The 13,562-nt window shown below is 40.3% G+C and overlaps 1 protein-coding gene across 2 annotated transcripts in view; it reads left to right on the top strand.

Annotated features, from left to right (window-relative positions):
• LOC124720449 (dephospho-CoA kinase) overlaps nt 1-13,562 on the top strand; it is a 48,813-nt gene that overhangs the window by 2,794 nt on the left and 32,457 nt on the right. The gene's annotated exons all lie outside the window — the stretch shown is intronic.

Raw genomic sequence — 13,562 nt, forward strand, 5'->3', positions numbered from 1 at the left:
TTCCAATTCCTTTGTAATGGGCTGTCTTCTACCCAAACACATTTTGTAAGTAAATAACTTTCAAACTGGAACAGTAGCTAAACTGTTGTAACTGCTAATACACTGCTTTACATTATTCGCAAAGTGGCTCAATGTAAGCACATAACCAGTACTGTGTAGTTAACATGATTCAAGAGGAACATTCAACAAGAGTTGTCAGCTGTGACCACTGATACAACGTTAATGACTGCTGTAATTTCACATTTTTCTGCACACTTTGACAGTTTTCTTGATAATTGGTGAATTCAGTGAATGTTGGTTGTTTTTGTGGTCTTCAGTCCTGAGACTGGTTTGATGCAGCTCTCCATGCTACTCTATCCTGTGCAAGCTTCATCTACTGCAACCTACATCCTTCTGAATCTGCTTAGTGTATTCATCTCTTGGTCTCCCTCTGCAATTTTTACCCTCCACGCTGCCCTCCAGTGCTAAATTTGTGATCCCTTGATGCCTCAGAACATGTCCTACCAACTGGTCCCTTCTTCTTGTAAAGTTGTGACACAAACTCCTCCTTTCCCCAATTCTACTCAGTACCTCCTCATTAGTTATGTGATCTAACCATCTAATCTTCAGCATTCTTCTGTAGCACCACATTTTGAAAGCTTCTATTCTCTTCTTGTCCATACTAGTTATCGTCCATGTTTCACTTCCATACATGGCTACACTCCGTACAAATACTTTCAGAAACGACTTCCTGACACTGAAATCAATACTCAATGTTAACAAATTTCTTTTCTTCAGAAATGCTTTCCTTGGCACTGCCAGTCTACATTTTATATCTTCTCTACTTCGACCATCATCAGTTATTTTGCTTCCCAAATAGGAAAACTCCTTTACTACTTTGTGTCTCATTTCCTAATCTACTTCCCTCAGCATCACCCGACTTAATTCGACTACATTTTGCTTTTGTTGACGTTAATCTTATATTCTCCTTTCTAGACACTGTCCATTCCGTTCAACTGCTCTTCCAAGTCCTTTGCTGTCTCTGACAGAATTACAATGTCATTGGCGAACCTCAAAGTTTTTATTTCTTCTCCATGGATTTTAATACCTACTCTGAATTTTTCTTTCGTTTGCTTTACTGTTTACTCAATATACAGACTGAATAACATTGAGGAGATGCTACAACCCTGTCTCACTCCCTTCCCAACCACTGCTTCCCTTTGATGTCCGTCGACTCTTATAACTGCCATTTGGTTTCTGTACAATTGTAAATAGCCTTTCGCTCCCTGTATTTTACCCCTGCCACCTTCAGAATTTGAAAGAGAGTATTCCAGTCAACATTGTCAAAAGCTTTTTCCAAGTCTACAAATGCTAGAAATGTAGTTTTGGATTTCCTTAATCTTTCTTCTAAGATAAGTCGTAGAGTCAGTATTGCCTCACGTGTTCCAATATATCTACGGAATCCAAACTGATCTTCCCCGAGGTCGGCTTCTATCAGTTTTTCCATTCGTCTGTAAAGAATTCGCATTAGTATTTTGCAGCTGTGACTTATTAAACTGATAGTTCGGTAATTTTCACATCTGTCAACACCTGCTTTCTTTGGGATTGGAATTATTACATTCTTCTTGAAGTCTGAGGGAATTTTGCCTGTATCATACATCTTGCTCACCAGATGGTAGAGTTTTGTCAGGACTGGCTCTCCCAAGGGTGTCAGTAGTTCTAATGTAATGTTGTCTACTCCCGAAGCCTTGTTTTGACTCAGGTCTTTCAGTGCTCTGCCGAACTCTTCACGCAGTATCGTATCTCCCATTTCATCTTCATCTACATCCTCTTCCATTTCCATTGTATTGTCCTCAAGTACATCGCCCTTGTATACACCCTCTATATACTCCTTCCACTTTTCTGCTTTCCCTTCGTTGCTTAGAACAGGGTTTCCATCTGAGCTCCTGTTATTCATACAAGTGGTTCTCTTTTCTCCAAAGGTCTCTTTAATTTTCCTGTAGGCAGTATCTATCTTACCCCTAGTGAGATAAGCCTCTACAGCCTTACATTTGTTCTCTAGCCATCCCTGCTTAGCTATTTTGCACATCCTGTCGATCTCATTTTTGAGACATTTGTATTCCTTTTTGCCTGTTTCATTTAGTGCATTTTTTTTATTTTCTCCGTTCACCGATTAAATTCAATATTTCTTCTGTTACCCAAGGATTTCTACGAGCCCTCCTCTTTTTACGTAGTTGATCCTCTGCTGCCTTCACTACTTCATCCCTCAGAGCTACCCATTCTCCTTCTACTGTATTTCTTTCCCCCATTCGTGACAATTGTTCCCTTATGCCCTCCCTGAAACTCTGTACAACCTCTGGTTTAGTCAGTTTATCCAGGTCCCATCTCCTTAAGTTCCCACCTTTTTGCAGTGAATATAAAAGCAAAAAAATGTGGTTGTGGTGATGGACTGATCTTTAGCTTAGCGCGAGGTGTAGGTTAGATTGGTAGATAAGTTTGTTTGTGACTTGGTGAAGCCAGCAAATGTGAAACTAAGAAACCTAGTTGTGATGACAGACTTACCTGTAGTTTAGCCTGTTCGAAAAAATCGCCACTGATTTGACATAGTCGCCATGTTGTTTACACCATTTGTTGCATGTTTCCTACATCACCAGTCATAGCCGACAGCTTGTATCGAATATTCCCGTTTATGTGTTAACTTCAGGGGATCAATGGATCCTGAGAAATTAAGGCACGACTAAAGAGGGTAATGTGCACTTATGGTGTCTGCAGCTCATCTCCTGCATGTTCTTTTTGGCTGTTGGTTTCTGTTGGTCATAGCCAATCAAGTGATAATATGCCAGTGAAAGTCGTTGAATGTATTGACTTGTTTTGGTGGGACATATGAATTAATTACTTTTGTTTTCGACATGGACAATGAGATTGGTGATTATTGGTCGGACTGTTATGTGCAATGATGTTGATTACTGACTGTCTTATTTCTTGTACTGCATGTTTCTTGGAGTATGATAGGATTTCTTGGACTATTGTTTCATTTTTCAATGTTAAAGTTTGGTTGTGAGTTGCCAAAGCCAACAAATGCAACTGAAGGAAAACGGGCTGTGGTAACGGACCAGTCTGTAGACTAGCCGAGCGGTCGTTTTCAAAACTTTGTGAGGTAGTTTCAGAATGTCCCTATTTCCGAGAAGGTGGTTAGGCAGGTACCTTAAGCACAGTATAAATTTTATGAAGTGTTCTGTTTTATATTACAATATTCCATTATGCTACCATGTAACGTCATTTATGGCTAAATTCTAGATCAGAGCAAGCGGCAGTGCTTATCTACTGCTCATACGTTGGGGATGTATCAGTTTGTGCGGTTAGTGGCTAGTGAGATGATTCTGTGACATAACCAAGGAGAGGCAAGAACAGAGGCAATGTATTTCTACCACCAAAAATGAAGCCAATGTCATGTTTGTGTTTTTCATTGCATTTGCGAGTTTTGAGAGAAATATTTTGTGATTATGGCCGTGTGTATTATAAAGTGGACTGATTTAAGTGGTTTAGTTCTGCATGGCAACATCAGCCATTGGTGCATGTCTTGTGGATTAATTGCAGAGACTTCAAAATATATCAAATGTGGTGGTAAAATGACTCTTAAAGAGTCAAAGGTTTGTGTGGATGTACTCATCTTGAAGTGCAGCAAAAGCTGCAACTTTGAGTAGAGGATCAGTGTATTTTTCTATTAAATTGTGGGAGAAGTTAGGTGGATCAATGTTTACTATTAATATTCGCACATTCAATATATTAATAAACATTGAACCACCCACCTGCTCCCATGATTTAATTAAAAAAAAAAACATTGATCCACTTAACTTAGTATGCTCATGCAGATACACATTCTACACCCAAGCGATTTATCGCTAATGGGTCTACAGAACACGAATGAAATAAATAAATAAATAAAATAAAATAAAAATAATGTGTAGCAACACAGACGAGAGAAATATTTTGCTGCTTTTTCAAATATATCATGGATTGTGATGCTGTCCTTGGTGTGCACAGTTGAAACGGCTGTGACTCAAACAAGGAGCAATTAAATTTATAATCCTCATTTACGGCAATTTGTTACCATTTCTTCCAAAAATATTTCTTCAAAACATGTCTGGGTGCCTACTCCTCTCTCATTGGATGCATAACATAAACAGCTGACACACCTTCATTTGTTCCCATTACGCTTCACTGCAAGTGCTGACAACATTCCTACACGAAACATGTAAGCACGACACTGGCCCCATTCTTTTACTTTCATACACTCGACATCATGACGACATTTCTCATTGCTTCCCCCATCCGGTCTAATCATATGCACCGTGACCTGCCTTATTTGCTTCCCACCGTTCACTGTGCAAACAGCTAACAACTACAGCAAGCAACGGAAAAGCTGCTGACACGGTAAGTGCACTTTGACTGCTAGAGATGCAAACAAAAATATTTCTGCTTCTCATTATTTCAAACTTTAATTACTACAGTTCATCAAAGAACTGACAACTGAACAATACAGAGAAATACAGTGCCTGATACAAACAAAATACTCTGCCCTACAAATACATACTGAGCCCACAGTTTCATGAGCACGATGTATTAATAAAATTTTTAAAAATATGGCAGTAATTATTATTATTATTATTATTATTATTAAAACATCCAAATAAAATTTCAGTTGTTAATTTACAAAGTGGTATAAATTTTTCATAGTGCTTATGTGCGATTTAGTGTCAGTCTGAATATTTGAAACTAGACTACCGATTTTTGTGAAACACCAATGAATTACATAATGGTTTGTAATTTTACAGGTTCATTTTTTATGGAGATTTATATGTAAATTCATTCCAAATTTAGTATTGACATTTTCACAAGGACATTGTCATTCTTCAGATTTCAGTATATATGATTTTTAGGTACAGATTTTTATTCAAAAGCAGTTGAAAGTATTTGTCTCTTATTTACATGCAACTATTAATGAAATGTAAAATGTTATAAACACTGAAGTTAACACAAAATAATATAAATATACATAAAACATTAAATTCCTGCTCAACTCTGTGAAATGGAACATCATCTGGTTGTAAAATTATGTAAGTGTGAAAAAAACTACTCTTGGATCTCGCTGTTCACTAATCATGTATCATAGTCTCCAGTCATCCCTTAGCAGCAGGTACATTAGTTTTCATCTGCCATTTCATAACAGATCTCTATCCCTATTATAACCTGCTTCCAGATCTGAAGTCATCAATGAACCCATGTGTGGTGGTGCTAGACTCAAAGGTAAGCAATTTGAATCCTGATTGTAGAAGACATTTCTACCACCAATATTTACCTGGCACGAGGAGCAGAAATGGTGTCATGAAGTTCCTGATCTCCAGATCTCAATGTCCTGGACTAAATCGCAAATCTGTCTGCATTTGTTCACAATGTGAGGTTGTATGACACTGTCAGTGTTGGTCCATTTGTTGAACGAGGATAAAAGCCTGGCAGCTTCTTCCTGCTATTTGAGAGGAGTGGTTTGTGTGTCGGGTTTCAAAATTCCCTTTATCTCATTGTCGTGCAACACATCACACACATTTATTTAGTTAGTGTATGGCATTTAAGTAAATTATAATATTGAATTACATTACACTGTTGTTAAACACTTAATACTTAATTAGAGGCAAATGTCTAGTCCTTGCATATGACTGAAATTGAGACTGACATAAGGAATTACTCATAACACCCTATACATGTTCTGGCACTGCAATCTTCCCCAATGCCTTAGTGTGCTGCATTTGATTGCTGGTGAAGACAGCATACCTCATTTAAAAAGCAAATCTACGAGTTTTCAATGCCAAATTAGCAGTTGAGATTGTGCGGGATTGATCAAACCCAACGCCTGTCTCGATGATACTATGTAATAACTGGCATAGTGGTGGGACATTTTGGAACCATTTTCTCCTCCAGGAATTGATGTTAACCCCAATGAGAACGTTTACAAATGCAAGAGATGTCTTGAACAAAGTCATTTGATTTTGAGATCACTGATTTCAGAATGCACCCGTAGTGTAGGGATGGCTAAGATCTTGTGTTCCCAGATCAACGCTTCTTTCCTTCAGATTTGGGAAGTATGATTCATCAGTTAGCCACATGGTGGGATTAGCCATAAGTGTTTCCAAAATAATAAACGTAGTATTATTAAGTTGGACATAAGTTTTGTTTCTGTGAGTGCAGTTCACTGTGCTGGCGCTCAATACTCCGCTGCAGAATGTATCGAACTCAATGCAGAAGTATGCAGAGTTGTTGCTGAAGATCTACACTTGGTTCCACAAAGTTTTTCAACAAGACTATTTCTTGTCCTTAGCTGAGTAGCATTTTTTGCTAGATGCAATTTAACCCTCAAGCAGACGACTCAATTTTCGTAACATGAGCATGTGTGCTATGTAAATTGTACACATGTAAAGAATAGCTGTCTTTATTATGAAGGTAAACATGTATGAGCAAAATCATAGTTTAATCTTAGTTAAATTAAACTTTGATAAAATAAACTTATAATATATGAGCTAAATCAATTTTTAATTAAACAGTAATAAAATAAACTTTACTAGTATCATTTTGTTGCCATGTAAAATTGTTACCTCACATTAATGGCCCATTTGGCACATCAGATCTCACCCAAATGCTTATTCGTTTACTGATTGTCTTGTAGACAACTGCCTCATCGTGGGTATAGCTAGCTCGGATCTGCAGCACTTTGTTGCATGAATCGTAAATTTTTTCTCACCTGGCCCGCTGTTTATTTTATATTACTGCTGCTCATTTGAACTTGTGACAACACACTGTACCACTGTGTTTGCTGAGGCAATAATGAGGGAATAGACATGGGCACACAATTGTGAAACAACAATTGAACAGTACAAACAAATAACTTTGTGGCTGGTGCACATTATAAATAGGTGCACCCACTCGAGGGTTAAAAGACTAAGTTTTATTTAATGCGACAACCAGATATATTGGCTCGTTATTGTAGTTCAGGCCTGTCATCAGTATAGATATCCAGAGCTGTTATTAAGGTGGAAGCAAGTCACATCTGTTTTAGCAGCTTTAGGTCTAAGCCACTATTTTTGGAAGTAATCTGCCAGTACAGAAAGATCAGATGTCGGGATTTCTTCTACAGTTTCAAAAAGTGTAACTTTTTTCTGTTGCCAGCAGAACCAAATTTCTTACATGATGTGTCTGCCATATTGGGACTGTAAGGGCTGAAGAGCACTAGGGCTAATACCAAGCAACGAGGTAAGCCACTTTGAAAGAATTTCTGGCTTCTGATTGTTACCCACAATGACCATTAATCCTCTTTTACCAATCGTGTTGTCAATAAGGTTTGTAACCTTTGGCATAGGGTTATACACTACTGGCCATTAAAATTGCTACACCATGAAGATGATGTGCTACAGACGCGAAATTTAACCGACAGGAAGAAGATGCTGTGATATGCCAATGATTAGCTTTTCAGAGCATTCACACGAGGTTGGTGCCGGTGGCGACACCTACAACGTGCTGACATGAGGAAAGTTTCCAACCGACTTCTCATACACAAACAGCAGTTGACCGGCGTTGCCTGGTGAAACGTTGTTGTGATGCCTCGTTTAAGGAAGAGAAATGCGTACCATCACGTTTCCGACTTGGATAAAGTTCGGATTGTAACCTATCGCGATTGGGGTTTATCGTATCGCGACATTGCTGCTCGCATCGGTCGAGATCCAATGACTGTTAGCAGAACATGGAACGGTGGGTTCAGGAGGGTAATACGGAATGCCGTGCTGGATCCCAACGCCCTTGTATCACTTGTAGTCGAGATGACAGGCATCTTACCCGCATGACTCTTAATGGATTGTGCAGCCACGTCTCGATCCCTGAGTGAACAGATGGGGACGTTTGCAAGACAACAACCATCTGCACGAACAGTTCAATGACATTTGCAGCAGCACGGACTATTGGCTCAGAGACCATGGCTGCGGTTACACTTGATGCTGCATCAGAGACAGGAGCGCCTGCAATAATGTACTCAATGATGCACCTGGGTGCACGAATGGCAAAACATCATTCTTTCGGATGAATCCAGGTTCCGTTTACAGCATCATGATGGTCGCATCTGTGTTTGGCAACATCGCGGTGAACGCACATTGGAAGCGTGTATTCGTCATCGCCATACTTGCGTATCACCCGGCGTGATGGTATGGGGTGCCATTGGTTACACGTCTTGGTCACCTCTTGTTCGTATTGACAGCACTTTCAATAGTGGATGTTACATTTCAGATGTGTTACGACCCATGGCTCTACCCTTATTCGATCCCTGCGAAACCCTACGTTTCAACAGGATAATGCACGACTGTATGTTGCAGGTCCTGTACGGGTCTTTCTGGATACAGAAAATGTTCAACTGCTGCCCTGGCCAGCACATTCTCCAGATCTCTCACCAATTGGAAACGTCTGGTCAATGGTGGCCGAGCAACTGGCTCGTTACAATACGCCAATCACTACTCTTGATGAACTGTGGTATCGTGTTGAAGCTGCATGGGCAGCTGTACCTGTGCACGCTATCCAAGCTCTGACTCAATGCCCAGGCGTATCAAGGCCGTTATTACGGCCAGATGTGATTGTTCTGGGTACTGATTTCTCAGGATCTATGCACGCAAATTGTGTGAAAGTGTAATCACATGTCAGTTCTAGTGTAATATATTTGTCCTATGAATATCCGTTTATCATCTGCATTTCTTCTTGGTGTAGCAGTTTTAATAGCTAGTAATGTATTAATCAGTTTATAGAGTAGGCCTTGTCTCCAGGCAGGTAAATCAATGAAAGCAACTTATTTTTTCATCTTCTTCCGAAAGTGCTCTTCAGTATGTGATGTAAGATGCGGGACTTGCTCTGCACAGCTTCAGTTGGCTCATTCTGTAGGGATCACAATATATGTAATGTGATCCATCCTATTAAGCAGTAGTCACTCCAGAGATTTACTCGCATATATCACACTGAACAGTGCAGTGGGATAGCAACTTCGTGGACAATCTCCATGTTTACCCGGCTTCAGGAGAGCAATTAGCCTGGGATGTATAAGTTACTGTAATGTTCTGTCTGTAATAGTGAGGTAAAGAATTTTGCTAACCTTGTCTTCACATATTTATCAGGTTTGCTGAGAAACTCGGAGGATATACATGCAACAGATACACACTATAGACAGTTCTCACACTTGTAAAAGAGAGGTGTCATTGTGGGTGGAGGTACCACATAGGGTTTCGCACCCAAGCGAGAAACAAGAGTTTTCATTCCATATTATACACTGAGGTGCCAAAAGTCATGTGATACCATCTAATATTGTGCCAGACCTACTTTTGTCGATGTCGTGCAGCATCTCAACATGGTGTGGGCACAACAAGTCATTGGAAGTACCCTGCAGAAATAATGAGCAATGTTGCCTGTATATCTGTCCATAATTGCAAAAGTGTTGCTGGTGCTGGATGTTTTGCACAAAATTAACTGCCGACTATGTCCCATAAATTTTCAATGGGGTTCGTGTTGGGTGATCTGGGTGCTCAAATCATTTGTTCGAATTATCCAGCATGTTCTTCAAACAAATACGAACAGTTGTAGCCTGGTGACATGACATCGTTGTTTGGGACTATGAAGTCCATGAATGGCTGAAAATGGTCTTGCAAGTAGCTGAACATCCAGAGGACCCAGACCAATCCGTGTAAATATAGCCCACATATATTGACAAAAATATGGGCTTTATTGAGATTGAAGTGAAATGCGACAATGGCGTTATCTGGTCATGTATAACAGGCTATCTGATTCTGCTGTGACAGTTCTATAGTCACTCAATGAAAGTGTATAGTCTGTAGACCGTAAATACCCAGATCGTGCAGTATTAGTTGGAGGGGACTTGAACACACCAAACGCAGACTCTATGCATTCATTGCAGGGAGTAATAAATTCAACTGGGAGGAGCACACCACAGAACTGCTGGAGTGTCTTAACAAATCTCTGCAATGCGAATTGTGTCAGACTTATGGGATATAAAAATGAAAAAGCTGGCATACTATGCTTACTTTCATTCCATAATGCCATTTGGGATTATTTTTTGGGTTAATTCATCAACCCAAGTTTGGGCAGAGATGTCAGTCGAGGCAGAAGTACAGAGGCAAAGATGATGTCGAATGACAGGTGAGGTATGAGCGGCGGCAACTTGAAATTAGCGGAGGTTGAGGCCTGGTGGGTAACGAGAAGAGAGTATATATTGAAGGGCAAGTTCCCATCTCCGGAGTTCTGACAGGCTGGTGTTAGTGGGAAGTATCCAGATAACCCAGACGGTGTAACACTGTGCCAAGATGTACTGGCCGTGCACCAAGGTATGTTTAGCCACAGGTGATCCTCATTACCAACAAACACTGTCTGCCTGTGTCCATTCGTGCGAATGGACAGTTTGTTGCTGGTCATTCCCACATAGAAAGCTTCACAGTGTAGGCAGGTCAGTTGGTAAATCACATCATCTTTGTTTTTAGATATATTTTTCCCACATGGAATGTTTCCTTCTGTATATTAGTAGTTGTATTACACGCTTATTACTTTATAAATAAAAAATATATATATATTTTAAACTCAGTGCATTAGTATTTGTAAAATGGCTCTTTCATATAGTGTTCATTAAAAATGACGATCATTCCACGTGGGTCCTGTGGAATGGTACATTAGCTTATTTGTTTTAGTTGTAAATATTTGTCATGTATTGTTGTTTTTCTGGCATGTTCTACATCCTGGAGGACCTTCTCACTATGGATCAGTTCGAATGAAAGTAAATCTAATCTAATCTAAGTACAGTCAGTCTTGTGAAATACTATTGAAAACATTTTCTGAAAACTCTGTTGAGCAGATAGCTCGGCAGCCCACACGTAGTGGAAATACCTTAGACTTTGTAGCAGAAAATATGCCAGATGTTATCGACAGTTTCAGTATAGAAACGGGACTTGCGATCATGATGTCATTATAGCAACTACAATTACGAAAGTCAATAAATAAGCCAAGAAGGCTAGGAGAGAGTTTCTGCGAGATAGAGCAGATAAGCAGATGCTAATCTCACACAGAGTGTGAATCATATCACTTAGTTCCAGTAAAATGGACCTAGAGCAATTATGGGCAAAGTTCAAGCAGGTTGTAAATCGTGGCCTGGAGAGCTATGTGCCGAGTAAGCGGATAAAGGATGGAAAAGACCCACCAAGGTTTGATAATGAAATTCAGAAGATTCTGAGGAAGCGTAGGCTGTTGCACCCGTGGATTAAAATGGAATGCACAAATGACGCCAAACAAAGGTTAGTAGAGTTTTGTGCATCTGTGAAAAGATCTATGTGCAAAGCATATGACAACTATCCCTAGCAAAAGATTTGGCAACAAACATAAGAAAATTCTAGTCTTACGTGAAATCGCTATGTGCGTCTAAGACTTCCATCCAATCACTTGTCGACCAGTCTGGTGTGGCAGTTGAAGAGAGCAAAATGAAAGAAAAAAGATTAAATTTCACATTGAAGAAATCATTCATGTGGGAGAATCGTACAAACATACCATTGTTTGACCATCAAACAGCCTTCCAAATGGACAGTATAGTAATAAGCATCCCTGTTGCATTTATTGTGAATCTCTTGCCTAGCAACAAAGTCCCAAGTGACTGGAAAAAAAGTGCAGCTGACTCCTGTATATAAGAAAGGTAAAAGAATGGATCCGCAAAATTACAGATCAATATCACTAACTTTGGTTTGCTGTAGAATCTTTGAACTTATTCTAGGGTTAAAATATAACGAACTTTCCTGAGACTGAGAACCTTATGTTCACGAATCAGCACGGTTTTAGAAAGTATCGCTTATGTGAAATTCGGCTTGCCCTCTTCGCACATCATATACTGTGAACTGTAGATGAAGGGCAACGGTTTGATTCCATACATCTAGATTTTCAGAAAGTATTTGACATGGTGACACAATGCAGGTTGTTATAAAGGTATGTGTATTATGAAGCAAGTTCATACATGTGAGTCGAGTAAAGACGTCTTATGTATAAAGTTTGTTGTCCTTGATGGTGAGAGATAATCAGAGACAAGGATACCATCAGGATTGACCCAGGGAAGTGTGATAGGACTGCCGCAGTTCTCTGTGAAAGGCAGTTAGCTCTAAATCTGAGAACAAGTAAGTTAATGCAGATGAGTAGGAAAAACAACCCCTTAATGTTAGGATACAGCATTAGTAGTGACCTGCTTGACATAGTCAAGTTGTTTAAATAGCTTAATGTAACACTGCAAAGTGATATGAAATGGAATGAGCACGTGAGGCTTGTGGTAGGGAAGGCAAATGGTCGACTTCGGTTTATTGGGAGAATTTTATGAAAGGAGTAAAGGAGACAGCATATAGGACGACTCACACCCCGTCCTCAGAGCTTTACTTCTGCCAGTACCTCGTCTCCTACCTTCCGAACTTCTCATTCTCATTCTGGAAACATCCCCCAGGCTGTGGCTAAGCCATGTCTCCGCAATATCCTTTCTTTCAGGAGTGCTAGTTCTGCGTGGTTCACAGGAGAGCTTCTGTAAAGTTTGGAAGGTAGGAGATGAGGTACTGGCAGAAGTAAAGCTGTGAGGACGGGGTGAGAGTCGTGCTTGGGTAGCTCAGTTGGTAGAGCACTTGCCTGCGAAAGGCAAAGGTCCCGAGTTCGAGTCTCGGTCCGGCACACAGTTTCAATCTGCCAGGAAAGTTTCGTATCAGCGCACACTCCGCTGCAGAGTGAAAATATCATTCAGCATATAGGACGTTGGTGGAACCTACCCTCGAATACTGCTCGAGTGTCTGAGATCTGCACCAGGTCAGATTGAAGGAAGAAATCGAAGCAATTCAGAGGCATGCTGCTAGATTTCTTACCAGTCGGTTCGAACAACACGCAAGTATTACAGAGATGCTACAGGAACTCAAATGGGAATCCCTAGAGGGAAGGCAATGTTCTTTTCGAGGAGCACTATTGAGAAAATTTAGAGAACCGACAGTTGTAGCTGACTCCCAAGTGATTCTACTGCCCCCAGCATACATTGTGCATAAGGACCATGAAGATACGAGGAATTGGGGTTTCATATAGAGGCATATAGACATTCATTTTTCCATTTTTCTCTTTGAAAGTGGAACAGGAAAGGTAATGACAAGTAATAGTACAGGGCACCCTACACCACTCTGTGTATGATGGCTTGTGGGGTATCGATGTAGATGTAGTTACCAACAGCTTGCACAGTGCCTTCTTGACAACTTTGGCCCACGGCTTCATGGAGACTGCGCCACACTCAGAACGTACCATCAGCTCTTACCAACTGGAATCGGAACATATCTGACAAGGCCACAGTTTTCCAGTCATCTAAGGTCCAACCTATATGATCACGAGCCCAGGAGAAGCACTGAGGTGGTGATGTGCTGTTTGCAAAGGAACTCGTGTTGGTCGTATGCTGCCATAGGCCATCAACCACAAATTTCTCCATGCTGCCCTGTCCCACATTG

The sequence above is a fragment of the Schistocerca piceifrons genome, chromosome 11, assembly GCF_021461385.2.
Source record: "Schistocerca piceifrons isolate TAMUIC-IGC-003096 chromosome 11, iqSchPice1.1, whole genome shotgun sequence".
NCBI classification, from domain to species: Eukaryota; Metazoa; Arthropoda; class Insecta; order Orthoptera; family Acrididae; genus Schistocerca; species Schistocerca piceifrons.